Source organism: Miniopterus natalensis, chromosome 14 (assembly GCF_054644295.1).
Source record: "Miniopterus natalensis isolate mMinNat1 chromosome 14, mMinNat1.hap1, whole genome shotgun sequence".
Lineage (NCBI taxonomy): Eukaryota > Metazoa > Chordata > Mammalia > Chiroptera > Miniopteridae > Miniopterus > Miniopterus natalensis.
The window spans coordinates 20707368-20722012 of NC_142094.1; the positions used below are offsets into that span (position 1 = coordinate 20707368).

The following is a 14645-nucleotide window of genomic DNA, read 5'->3' on the forward strand; positions in this document are numbered from 1 at the left end:
TAGATAAGTGCCATATCCATGTTAGGGGTTATTTTCAGACACTGATGTGAGGGTCTGACTTCAGAGTCTCTGGCAAGTCGGGCCCCTGGCTTTTCTGTTGGACTCAGAGTCCAACATGTGCCTCGAACACAGGTGGTGACCAGTAAATATTTGATGACTTGGGAAAAAAATCAACTAGTCAGTCCCATATTCCTTGGAGGTATGACTCACTAAGTCAGTGATATCTTATAGCAAAAACATTTTAACAAATCACTTTTTTTGGTCATTGAAAGAATCCATAACAGCATGAGAATTCAGTTCTCTGTTGTTGCATATATGTAAACCTGGCCCGGCCAGGCGTGGCTCAGCGGTTGAGCGTCGACCTAGGATCCAGGCGATCGGGGTTCGATTCCTGGTCAGGGCACATGCCTGGGTTGCGGGCTTGATCTATGACTCTCTCGTCATTGATGTTTCTATCTCTCTCCCTCTCCTTTCCTCTCTCTGAAATCAATAAAGATATATTTAAAAAAAAAAAACACAACAAAAACCCTGAAAACATAAAGAAGTTGAATATGTGCAACTTGTAAATGTACATGTTATAAGGGGAATTTCCATTTTTACAGATCCCCAGATATAAAATCCCTAATGATAACTCATGTTTCATACATGCTTTTTAATTTTTTCCTGTTTCGGCCAGTAACTATCCACCTGATGCTAAAAATTTGCCGTTTTTGGCAAGACTGACAAGCTCCCCTTTGTTTCAATTGTATTAAATTTTTGAGCTCTACATTTCTTATCATTGGTGTCACTTGCATTTTTCTGATGTCCACTTATTTTTATAAAATAGCAAGAGTAAAATGCAATAAAACATTCAAGTATTTGAGTCCCCACCTTGATGTGGAGACTTAAATGGCAGTGATTCTGACTTTGAAAGGCAGACTTACCAGATTACAATTGCAGATGTCTGTGCACTAGAGCATAAAATCTGAAATCAAAGTAGGAAAGGCAAGGTTTAGGTATATTAATGTACAGCGTTTGAAAGTATGATTTGTATGAAAGAGAATAGAGGAATGAGGGACTCATACAAGGAGGTATAGAATTGAGCCAGTGACCCTGAGTAACCAGCTTGTCCCCTACCAAAGTGCACACAGATTTCCCATTCATCCATGGTATGATATACATATTTAATGCCTTTGCCAGACTCTTTGTTTAAATCTTATTTTGATTTCCATCAAATATATTCTTAAGGTCTTGTTTGCTTCTTAAATAGGATGTTTAAACCGAGTTCACCTCTAGTTTGTCTATTCTTTCAGATGAAGCTTAAGAAAGTAGTTTTGGTACTGTTTTTAAGCCTTAATATAATGAAGAGTCTAAAACTCATTGTGTTTAATCAGTTTAGAAGTTTTTCCAGGGATTTTTGCCATGTGTGATAGCCTTTACCTCATAACTATACGGATCAACACTTATTCAACTATCAATCTTACTATTTTCCTTTGCATCTTCATGGCTCCTTTGTTGTCTCAATCAGGAAATCGTAATTCTTAAGCAGCAGTAGAGTATATAAATTCTAAAACAGTTATTGAATTGTTGAAAAAAACAGATTTGTGTGGTATTTATAGTAAATTTCATACATTATGGCCAGAAATTTAGTAGAAATCTAGCATCCTAGAGGAATTTCCTTTTAAACTTGCTTTGATTTTTAAATGGATAATTTTCTCTCTCTTTTTTTTCCAACTTGGGAGATAAAGTAGTTATAAACAGCTTAGAGAAAAAATATCGACCCTCATTCTCTTATCCCCCATTGTTTTAACTTTTAACACACCACTTAATAAAGTCTATCATTTGACCAGTAAGAAACACTAACTGATTTTATTGCCTTCTAATTGAACTGCACTTTAGACTTTTTGTCATTGAAAGCAAGAACAAATGTAGAAATAGTGTTATTTTCCTGGGGTCTTTTCTCATTTATACTTGAATTTCATATAATCTTCAAAAGCAAAGTCAGAAAGAATAGTCTGATATTGACAGATAATTCTAATTGGATAGTTATTTCTTGCTTTGACCCCTTCCTCTTTTCTCCTGTTCTGTTTGACTAGAAAATGCCCTTAAGAAATAAATGAAACATTCTAGTTTCAACTGATAGTCATTGAAACCAAATTTGATTAAGTGGCTTTTGAATTTTGGGGAGGATCTTTTTCCAGAGCCCATCACTTACCTTATGTTAATAATGCACCCTTACTCTAAGGATACTGGCAATTTCCTTTGTACAGAAGTAATGAAATAACATTATTATTGGCACTTGCATCATTTTTGCATTTCAAAACTATCAACTATCTACTAACACAGGCCATGTATAAAGAAGCTATAGTCAGTGGCCTTTGGTTTTAAGAATATATTTTGTAGATCAGCGATATTTTAAAAAATATTCAGACTAGGTCTAAAAGTTTAAAAATCTCAAAATGGGAAAGAGTTCAGATTTTGTTAAAGGATATTTGAAAATCATTAACTATTATACAGATGGTAGTATAAAATATGGCCTGGTGTTTGTTTTGTTTAGATTTTAAAAAGCAACCCCTTCTCCCCCAGCAGTGCTCAATGTCCATGCATTTCCCTTTTCACTTGTTCATGCAGTTATTTCATGAATATTGGATCATTTCTTTAATGAAAGCTATATTTTTTCTGGGTTTAATTTTTTATCACCTAATTGATCTATGAAATAAAGTATACTTTCTAACTAGACCCTTTATGTTACATAATTGTCAAATATTTCTCTCATTTAATCATTTAGTTGCTATCTTTTATTGGTGTGGTTTATACCCTTTCTTTCCCAGGTTCTCTTACCTCTGCTTTCTTTCTCAGTATATCAAAGATAGAAATTACGTTTTTATTTTCTGTTTCTATTGCATGTAATAGACGATACTCTCCATGTCAGATACCACAGTGTTGCGTTTTTTCTTAAGTTATAGTAGAAAACTTCACAATTGAAGTAAAATTCGTTTCTTAAGCTAAGAATACCAATATTTCAGAGCTTTGATGTAATCCACTTCTCCTAAAAACTTTGACATTCACACTTTTTTTCAGGTAACAAGTAATTGCTCATTGAAACTAGCTGTCCATTATTATTGTTCCACCACGTATTTCTTTTTCAGAAAGTAGATTTTTTATTCTTTCCTCCTTATCAAGTTCCCCTTTCCCCCAAGCTTTCTTGCACATTTCAGAAATGATGCCTCCAGATTGAGTTTATTCAATATTCGTAAGTACAGCCCCCTTAGAATCTGTCCAGTTTGGAAGAAAGAATTAGCGAGTGTTTTATTTCCATCTCTTTTATGATGCATACCAGAATATTTGTTCGCATGAAACAGAAAAACACTTTATATCAATTAAAATGAAAATTGTCCACATTTAGGTAAAAGGAATAAAAGTATGGTTAAAGGCTAGAAAGGGATCCCGATTATAGTATTTGTAACAGAAAACTTAATCAGCAGAAAAAAAGATGGGAGGCATAGTTAAAAACCAAAGTGTTAATATAACGGAATGTTTTTAATTGCTTACTAGGTGAAAGCTATTTTTAAAATGTTAATAAATGAACTTTAAAATGCCAGTCCCGTTAGGGCTAAGTCTTGGTTCCCTGAGGGGAGGGCGGGCAGGCGTTTTCCTCTTGGCTCTCGGTTCAAGTTACGATTGTTTGCTTTACGCCACAGAAAAGCCTCTTGTTTGCTTTACGCCACAGAAAAGCCTCGTCTAGAGTAAGGCCGAGGGTAGTATTACTCCTTGTCATACACAGTAATAATGTGTGGGAGTGCCTGTCTTTTAAGAGTGGAATGTATTGCAAATCAAGAAAATGTAAATGAGCCCAGCCGGTTTGGCTCAGTGGGTAGAGCGTCGGCCCTCGGACTGAAGGGTCCCGGGTTCGGTTCCGGCCAAGGGCACGTACCTCGGTTGCAGGTTCCATCCCTGGCCAGGTTGGCGCGAGAGCGGGGAGGCAGCCCATCGGTGTGCCTTTTTCATGTCGATGTTTCTCTCTCCCCCCCACTCTCTGAAAAGCAAAGGAAAAAATATCCTTGGGTGAGGGTTAAAGGAAAAAGGAAAAGCAAAGAAAGTGTGTCTCAGGAGACGTGGACAGGAATTCTCTTGGGACAGAGTTTGATAAACCTTTACATTTATTTGACCTGCTTTAATTCTGCTCAAATTTATGTAGTTGCTTATAATAAAGTGTTAATTAGGTGCATCTCTCCCTCTTTCTGTCCCTCTCTCCTTTAGCTTCCAGAGACTTGAAACCAGTCAAGTCTAAATTCTTGATGAATTGATATATTTATTCAGGTTTTTGTATTGATCATTGTGAATATGTAGGCAGAACTTTATTGTTTTTGCTCCCTGCTTTTTTGACCCATGTTTTTATTTGCCGTATTAATCCCACTCTGCTTGTGTTCTCTTTCTTTTATAATAGGGAAATTCTTGCCTTAAAAAAACTATCACAGATTTCAAGAGAATGCATGAAGTATTTCACTTCCTTGAAGCCTAAAGTTCTCCACAATTATTTCATAGTCACACATGATTTTAGGGGTAATGATTTGGCCCTTCTTTACAAAACCCATTAACATCTTCACTCGTCAGTGTTTTATTTTTCCAGTTTAAAGTAAAATCACTAAATGACAAATGCTTGATTTCCCTTTTGAGAGTCTCAACTATATGTAAATGATTGATAGATGTTACAGTATGCTGAATTGAGGATGAAAAATACATATGGATTGCTGAACTTCTTAGTGTATAATAAATGGTACAACATGAAAAGAGTGTGACTTTGGATGTAGACCATCCTGTGTTCAAATATGGACTCTGGCACATACTTGATGGGTAACCTTCACGAGAGACCACTTAACCTCTCTCAGTGTCAGTTTACCTTCTCAGTAAAATCAAGACAATAGGTAAAGTACCTGGCTGTACAAATTATAGCTATTTTGCATGACTTTGGAGTTAACATAGATATTATCTTTCTTGGTTTGTATGAAATGCTGTAGAATAGCACACCCTGTGCATAATTACTCTCTTGGTTCTTTCCTTCCCAGTTAGATCGGATATAAAAAATCTACTTGTGCTATCTCTGTAATGAGCAATCGGATGGATTAACTAGCTGGGCCGTGAACTAAGAGAGGTCTCTAGTTTGGTTTCTCATATCTGAGTTGCCCTGTGTTCACAATGATTTGTCTCAGCTCTGTCACATCAAACCTAACCTTAGACTTATAAATTGCTAAAAGCAAATAATTTTTTAGTCAGGAATTTTTATCATGCTACTAAGCTTGGTTTGAGAAGTATGATAAGTTCAGGTTAAATTTTATTTCACAGCCAGTGAAGTTTATTTATTGAAAAAAAATCTTTAAAATTATTTGATATTTGAAGATATTTTGGAGTGGTATTCAGCTAAATTAGCAAACCTGAACTGCTTCATCACATCTCCAAGATGGCATATGAATAGTACGCTATTTAATGCAACATAATTTGCAGGACACCTGAACTCGTCTTTAGAGTAATTACTAATCCTCTGAACCCATTTGAGTTTGGCTGCCTATATGTTAACATGAGTGGTAAAGCAATGAATTTGCCGTGAATGTATTATATCCATAAGGTGATAGTAAGACATCCTAATGGAAAAGAAATGCTTTGACTACCCATGAAAAAAATGAAGTGTTTGCTTTCCCTTTTCTTTAAGATACAGGTAATTATTTGGGTGTTTTCTTTTTATAGTAATATGAAGTTTTTCTACAATTGTATGTTTCATTTGGGGGAGGTTAGATTAAGGGACTGGGGTTTTGGTTTTGCTTTATTGTTTAGCAGATAATATATAAAACATATCTATTTAGTCTTCATTTTCTATTTCCAGGTGTTCAGTGATTGTATTACAGGTCTTTATTGGTCCTTTATATGTTATATTTTGTGATATTTATATAATCAATTTGGGAGTTTGCTTATATAATCAAACAATGTCCATTTTTTCCCTTTTTCTCATCTTCTGATCAGGATTTCTGGCAGGTACTGACAGCATGTGCTTTAGCTTAGTTAATGTTCCAAAATCCGTAGTAATGCTTCAGGACAAAGGTTCATTTATTTCAGTGCATGCTCATGTCCTTCCCCTGCTCCCTTCAGAGAATGATTTCAGTGCTGTCACTTTAAATTAATGTGCTCCATCTTTAATATGATAATTCAAGCACTGCACAAGTCCTTGAGAATATAGTACCTAGCATAATTTAAAAGGAAGGGTTTTATTTATTTATTGTGTTCTTTATAAAATTGTTTACATTTATTGTAATAAACTTTATAAGGTTCATTCCACAGTATGAACTTACAACCATGAAAACTATAACATCATTCAGAATATTCACAACTCCTACTCATAAGAAAACCAGGACAGGAAAATTTGGCTAATCCATTTTAAAAGGAAGTTTTAACATTATGTGACACAAAAGTTCAACAAACTGTTACTATATTGCATAAGGGATATTCAGTTTATTGGGTCATTTAAATAGTCTTACTTGGGATGCCTTGTTCCTAATTGAACTTCAATAGTAACTTCAAGTGAAAAATTAAGTGTTTTTTTTCTTTTGAAATTTCTTATGTAATAAATACAGAGAAGCAGTTGCTTAGTTGCACTTTACTCAAAATGGTTTAAGAGGAAGCAGAACATTTAGGAAAACATCATTTTTGAGATAATCAACAACTTTAACTTAGAAAAGCTAGCAAATATATGGAGAAAACCATGAAAAAAGAATATATAGATTGTGGACTTACAGAAGAGAATTTCAGGTACTTGCATAAGAAGTACTTTTTAAATTGATCTTTGAAGACTCTTTAATTATAGCTTATAAATTATTAAAATTTCATTTTTTAAAAACATTACTCTTGCATTTCTTAATAAAAATATAAACTAAACTGAATTGGAACATCTTTTGGTTTAAAATAATTAATGATGATCACAGGGTGCTCTTTATTTTTATAGAACATTTTTTATGTGCTTCCTTGTTCTTAAAATGGGATATATTTTTAGTAGTTTCATTACCAAACACCAAACCAATCTCCATATTATTAGTGCATAGATTGTCTTATCTTTGCCTTTAACTGCATTGTGAAACAAACCAACAAATACTTAAATAATTATGTGAAGATAATTTGTTGATAACCCCATTATCAATGTTTCTAACCCCAGAGATTCTACTTTAGAATAGCTGTAGCCCAACCATAGTGCTAAGGAGCGTAAATCAGATGAAATGTTAACACTTGTGATTCAGGAAAGTGACTTTCTCTTCTCTAATTCAGCAGAACAGTTTGTAGGAGCAGCTAAAAACTTGATAATTGTATGGTTTAAGGGTTTAAGGTTAAAAATGACTTGCTTCAGATAGGTGTCCCTCCTAGAAAGTGAGAAGAGAAAAGAGGTAGGAATTGGTAAGTTTGGAAGTCTCTGGAATCTGCAGCATTAAGTAGTCATTCATGATAGTTGACAAAAGAGCACCAGTCATCTTTAAACTTTGACTATTGAAAATAATATTCTTTGATCAAGGACTCAAAATCAAGTTTTACTGTATTCTTAAGGATCTTTTATTAATAAGCTTTATGTATTAAAAATAATGAACTCTTTTACTTAGAATAGGTAGTGGGGGGAATTGTTTATTTCTGTTGGGTCCTATCGATATCACTCATTTTGGTGACACTGGTATGAAGAGGGCTTTCTTGCTTGCTTCCTTATAGGGATTCGTCCTTTGCATGATAAGTTCCTATTGCCTGTGGGGAGGCTGGATTCATTTGGTTTTTCTGTTAGCATAGTCATCTTCTGATGCAGCTTATGAATGATGTCAAATACTTAACTGTATTGCTGCAAGGAGTATGCATAATGTCTCTTTCCAGTCTCTGAGTTCCACCACTAACTTAAAATCTGTTGTTTAACCCCTGTGTTTGGTTATTGAGGTTGAAAAAAGAAAAAATATAATCATTAAGAGCTCCCAAGAAGGGTATAATTTACTTGGTTGTCCCAAATATTCAGACTTCTTTTACGATGTTTTTAATTACATTTTAATTTTATACTCTGTTGTGTTTGAATTTGGGGTTAACTGAACCCATCTGACTTATCATTGTTGATTTGAAAGCATGAACATAACTAACCATTACATTTCTAACACCTTCATGTTTAGCTATTTGTCATGAAACAAGATTTGAAATTCACTTTGTCATGAGAGGACTTGGTTCCAAACTGACTACTTTTTCTTATTATTTTAGCAGAAACACTCTAGCATGTTTTAAGGTTACACAAATAAAGTTCTGTGAAAGCTACTCAGAGCAATTCATTTCTCCTATTCTGGTAAAAATGGGTTCTCAGCCTAAACATCTACTGATGTGCTTTGGTTGCAGAGAATGTGTGAGGAGAGTTCTTGCTTTGTATATTTGTCTTTGCTGTGATGCATTTTTAAAAGTTTTAAATTTAAATAAAAAGCTTCTCCTATACAGATTAAGATTTGTTAATTAAGAGTATAAAGAGCCATTACATTCTTAAGCTGATACTCATTTTGAAAATGATTATAATATACATTTGAACAAGTCAGGGCGTAAAAACATGATGTGTGCCTGCATCATTAGCTAGACTTTCTCTTCAAGATAACCGAGCCTGATACAAGCTAAGCCCCAAGGTTAATATTTTACAATAGCGAACTACGTTTTGCTCCAAAAATATTCAGTCCCCATTAACAATTTCAGAAATTGCAAACAATGTAGATACCTGATTTATTTCTGTACATTGGATACACTATGGTTCATGGCATGGGTTCTGCAGTCAGACCATGACCTGGCCTGTCACTTTATAACATTGTCACCTTGGGCTACTTATTTAACTTCTCTAAACCTCCGTTTTCTCATCTATAAAGTGCTGATAGTAGTGTCACATAGCTCACAGAATTGCAGTGAGGACTGAGAGAGATCATGCAAGTGCTTAGCACAGTGCCTGGCATAGAAATGCAAACTATAATTTTTAAATTCTTGGTATGTCTTAATGGTCAGTGGTGTTCAAGGGTTACCTTTAAATGTTTGATTTCAAAATGATTTAAAAATCTTCATCCAGAGGGCTTCATGGGGACAGTAGTTACTAGAACAGTGTAAATCAAGGATGTGAGTGGTGGTCCTCAGAATGAAACTTTTTTATTTTTATTCTTACGTGCACTTTTTTCCAAACGGGAGAAGGTGAAATACTATATTAGCATATTTTTCAAAGTTGGTACTGAGGTTGTTTTTCATGAAGTGACAGGGAAGCCTTTTATAAACCATGGGACTAAAACCAAGGCTGCTGCTGAGTTCAGGACAGTTCAGCACTGACTGATTTGAGTGGCCAAAGTTCAAGTTAATTTTTAGATTTAGGTAGCAGGTAATCAATAATGGTAAAATATCAATTCTGTCACCCAGAGAAAGAATATGCACACTTTGAAGCAAGTGTGCAGGCTTCATGTGGTAGAACTGCTGATTCTTCCCTTCTAGGGTTTTAATACCTTATCAGATACTGAGAACTGAAATAAATCACTTCAATAAAGTATCGTTTCCTTGAAGTTAATGCTGTACCAGTAGACTTTTGAATTTTTATCATTTCTTTAATCAAATCCTCTGCCACTGTTTTTTTTTTTTAAAGCATCTTCATTTGTATCCATTTTCTCTATAGCCACGTAGTTAATGAAATAGACATTTGCGTTCTAGGTATTTGGAATAGTTCTCAGAGCTATTAGAGTGGTTAGAATTGGGACTGAAAAGAGAATGGCTTTCTGGCAGAGTCAAGTTTACAGTATCTTAAGCATTCACCTTCCACCCTTTGTTGCACAGTAACTTATGTTTGTCGCTAAAGCAATATTACCTCTGAAAAAATTGGAAACTGAGTCAGGAGAAGAAATTATCAACTACTCCAAATTAGAAATATCTCACTTTAACTTTTATATGACATATCCCCAAATTTTACCTCCCTGCAAATTCACGTATGTGAGGGGGAAGAAGAATGACCCATTTTAACTGTGCAGCATTTTCGATTTGGAATAGTGTGATTGTTTAAGATCGATGTCTCAGTAAGGCTTTGGCATCTATGTACCAAGTAAATGATGTATGAGCATTAATTGCATGGGAAAACTGCTGGATTTTCTCTTTCTGTTTAATACTCTAGCCCTCCCTGCCCCAACCCCAACCTTAGGTAGAAATGCTGTTTATTATTTGGAAATGATATGCCAAAGTTGTATATTCTGGAAGAAGCATATTATCATTAATTTGTCTTTGAAGTACAACTTCAACTATTTCTTGGGGGATTTAGACAGACTTTGAAATGTATTTCAGCAATATAGAGAAATGCTAATATTGAAGCAATCTGATTATTTCAGTCTCATAAAGAATGACCTCATAATTTAAATAGTAGAGGGGTGTTCTTTATCAGATTTTCTCTATACCAGGGAGGTTTTGAGGTTCTAGATTATATGGTAACACCTGTTTTACTGTCATAACCCATCGACTTCTATTTGATAGAAAAAGTTTATTTTGAACTGTAGAACTTGAAAAGTGGGTCTTGTGTAGAATAAATAATGAGATTAAGCTCCCAGATATGACTTTTCTCTGTGGCTTCATCCGGTCCAATCCTACAAGACAAAATTATTGCCTCTGTTTTGATAACCTTGTAACAGGATTCACTGTTTGAGCACGGTGAGTAATAAGGAGTGTGAATCGGATCTGTAAATCCCAGTCCCAGAGCTCCTGGTGGCATCTGCAACTTTAGCCAGGTGTCTTACAAGTTTATGTGATTGGTCAGAACCCAAGTGTGGGTGCTTTCGCAGCAAATCATCCTGGTTAAACAGTCCCGGGTATAGACTCACTGAGAAGTGGAGCAGTCACACACGTACGTATAGAGTATGATTTGCTCTAAGTTTACTCTTGTCCTTCTGCTTATCTAAAAAATAAAAAGATTCAGAATATGGTGCAGTTAAGATCAATACCAGCACCCCTATGAGATTGTTTATTCGTCTGTCTTTTCTTGAGGTCAATAATTTGAATGTTCTAGTGATATTAAGCCTATAGCTATGTTTTAAATTTTGAAACAAATAAAATCAAAGACTAAATTAAAGACGAAACAAATAAGATCAAATTACTAGATGAATAGTAAAATAGCTTAACGTCAGTTTATTTAAAGCAGCGAGCACACTGCTCCCAACTGTTTTGCATAATGTTGTCCTCCAAGAGGGGTGACATTTGTCAGCAAATTGAACAGAAATAGTATTCCGATCAGTTAGCCTGCATTCTGCTTTCACAGCCTTAATTTCAGAGATTTGAGTGACGAGCAGAGTTTGATATGTAACTTCTAAGGTGCATTAAAAAAGATACCTCTGTAAGTTATTTTTAATTACAGTCTCTTTTTAAAATACCCAGTTCTGTTTGATTTTCAGCATCTCCACTGGCGTATTGTTTGAATCTTACCTCAGGAACTTTATTGTGAAACAAGTTTCTCATAGACCCTTACTATTTTTTTTTTTTACTGACCTGGTATCTTAATATATTATGTAATGTGACATTACATGCCCTTACCATAGAATTGGAATGTCTTTCTTTTTACTTTTATGTACAGAAATTTCTTCCTTTTAGTTTGTCTATTATATTTGTTTATATTGAATTTATTATGTATATTGAATTAAAAACTAATCCTTATGATAGGTGTTCCTAGTAATAATGCATATTAAAATAAGTGTTCATTATTAACAAAACAAAACAAAATAACCACCTCTGAGACAGAGAAAATGAGCATTATTACCAATCTGTTCCAGAATATTGTGCTCCTCGGACAGTGCCTTCATATGTCCTCTGAAGTGCATAGATGGTAGGCTTGGGGAAAAAGGACTTAAAGGTTAAACATTATCCAAAAGATTAAGCAAAAGAACATTTTACTTCACATTCTCAATTTGCAAAATTAAACATTGCTGAGACTTGGGAGTAAGAAAAACCCAAAACCTTCCCTCTACTTTTCCTAACTTGAATCTTGATTTTCCATTTTTATCATACTTTGGAACTTTAAAAAAGTTATTCATTATCAAACTCAAGTATCAAAATTTTTACAGATTCCCTGTGTGTCATGGCTAGTTGTTCTGAGGGTATAATTTATGGTATGGCCAGGCCTTCGATTTTAAAGGACCAGCTAAGAAGTAGCCATATAACACAAAATAGTCTAAAAATTGGTCTTCTAGTAACCCATTTCCTCCCAAGTATTGACATATTTATTTGTCATATTCCCCCTAGCTTTAAATAATTTGAGGGGTCAAATTTGATGGTTTTATGACAGTTTTGGTGTTTGTAATTAATATGTCATGAGTTTTGTTAAGCATTATATTTGGAGTTTTGGATACTCTGCAGCTCACTTATAAATTCTTAGTAAAGTAGATGTACAGCAGTTAGCAAAATTAGGTTTACAGTTGTGAGTATGCATATCACAGAGTTTATTTTTACATTATTCTTTATTTATTATTGTATTATTTTTATTAGTAGTAACCTACTCTTGCCCACCCCTGTTTAAATCTAAATCTATCTGAGCCACTCTTTGGCAAATGGGTACCTTGGAAAGCATCCACGTAACTGCTCTCTCTCCTTTACCCCAACTCCAAAAGCATGAAAGAGCATACAGACCTTTCCTCTAGAGAGTTAGAAGGTCAGACTGCGCCGGGCACGTTGCAGAGTATGGCTCATCTTTAAATCCTGTGTAAGCATGTTCCTCATTTTTAAGGAGCTGCTGCAGAGCACACACCTTCCCTGTTCTTTCCCTCCAACATGTGCACACGCTTTCTCTTTCCTCAATTTTCCCGAAACTCGGTACTTTCTGTTCCTCTCCCGTTCAGTTTCTAGGGTCCTCCTTTCTTCTGTTTCTTTCCGGCTAGCTGTCTTCCTCAGTTTTCCCTGTGTACAGCACTTTGGCATTCTTTGGGCCTCTCTTGCTCCCTGTCACTCTCAGGTCAGCAGAGGTCTCAGGGATAGCCTCGCAGACAGAAGTATTTTCTCTAAGGCCTTAGAGGACTGAGGCTTGCCAACCTGGACATACCCCACTTAGTGCAGTAGAGGAGGCGACGCTTCCTGAGTGAGCATTGTCAAGTGTCGTTACAGTATAGCCCCTACGGATGTGCTCCAACGGTAACTCAATTAATATGCAGTTGAAGGTCTGTTCAGTGACATCTTCATTGTCTCTGCAGACTTGGTAATTGTCCTAATGGTGAGGGTGGCTAGGCCTGAACCATGACCCCAGTGCATCTCATGCAGAGTCTCTCAAGCTGCCTTTTTAAAAACCATTTGAATAATCCCATAGTTATTTATACTTTGAAAAACAATCATACATGTTGCTAGTAATCAAAAGACCTTCCAAAGGAAATGGACTACTCATATCAGAAAACATCATAGTAGAGTAGATCCATACCTACATGGTCAATTGATTTTTACCAAATCATTTAGAAACAACTGTATGTCCATATCTTTAAAAAATAAACCTTACCTCTTATGTCACTGTAGACAGGATTGACTTGAGATGGATCACAGACCTAAATGTAAAATCTATAACTATAAGACTTCTAGAAGAAAATATAATATTTTTATGGACTGGAGATAGGCAAAAGTTTATTAGCCAGCATATAGAAAGCAAAAACCATAAAGGGAAAACTTGATATATTTGACTTCATGAAAATTTAAAGCTTGATAGTCAAAATAGAAATAAGCCACCAACTAGCAGAAATATTTTTAATAAATATATTTGACTATATTAGTTTTTTTATTGCTGAGTAACAAATCCAAAGCTTAGTGGCTTATTGCTGAGTAACAAATCCAAAGCAATAATCACTTCTTGTCTCTTGCGCGTTCTGTGAATAGAAATTTGGGGGGAATTTGGTGAGATGGTTCTGGCTCAGGCTTCTTCATGAGGCTGCAGTGGAATGTTGGCTGGGACTTCAGTCATCTAGCCCGTCTGGGAGTGCACGGCTCATTTCTAAGTTACAAACCCAAAATAACTGAAAGCAGAGAGTCAAACATGAATGTGCATTGTAGCTCTAGGTAGAAACACGCCAAATAGCCTTCGTTGGATGAATGGGTAAACAAATGTGGTACATGTACAATGGAATATTATTTGGCAATAAAAAGGAATACTGACTGATGCTACAATATGGATGAACCTTCAAAATATGATATTTGAAAGAAGCCACACCATCTTGTACAGTTAAAATGGTAAATTTTATCACAATCAAAAATAAACCTCCAAAGGAAAAAAGAAGGAAAGAAAAAGAAAGCTGTTCTGGATTAATGGATATTAAAGAGCCATGACAACTAAATGCCATTTATGATTGTGTATTACATCCTGGACTGGGGGGGAAATAGCCATAAAGGAAATTATTGGGAGAGATGACTAAGTTTGAAAGTAGACTGTGGATTATATAATAGTATGTATTAATATTAAGTATCCTGGTTTTATTAAATTTATACTGCGATATGTAAGAGAATGTCTTTGTAGGAAATATATACTGAAGCATTTAAGTGTAAAATGTAAAATATCTTCTACTTTCAAAATAGTGCAAAAGAAAATATGTATCTATATAAAGTGATAAAACAAATAGGGTAATGGGTAAGCTATGGGGGAATCTGAGTAAAAAGCA

General features: G+C 34.9%; 1 protein-coding gene across 3 annotated transcripts in view; it reads left to right on the forward strand.

Moving 5' to 3' along the window:
• Positions 1-14645, forward strand: part of MICU1 (mitochondrial calcium uptake 1) — a 142930-nt gene that overhangs the window by 49321 nt on the left and 78964 nt on the right. The window lies entirely within an intron of this gene.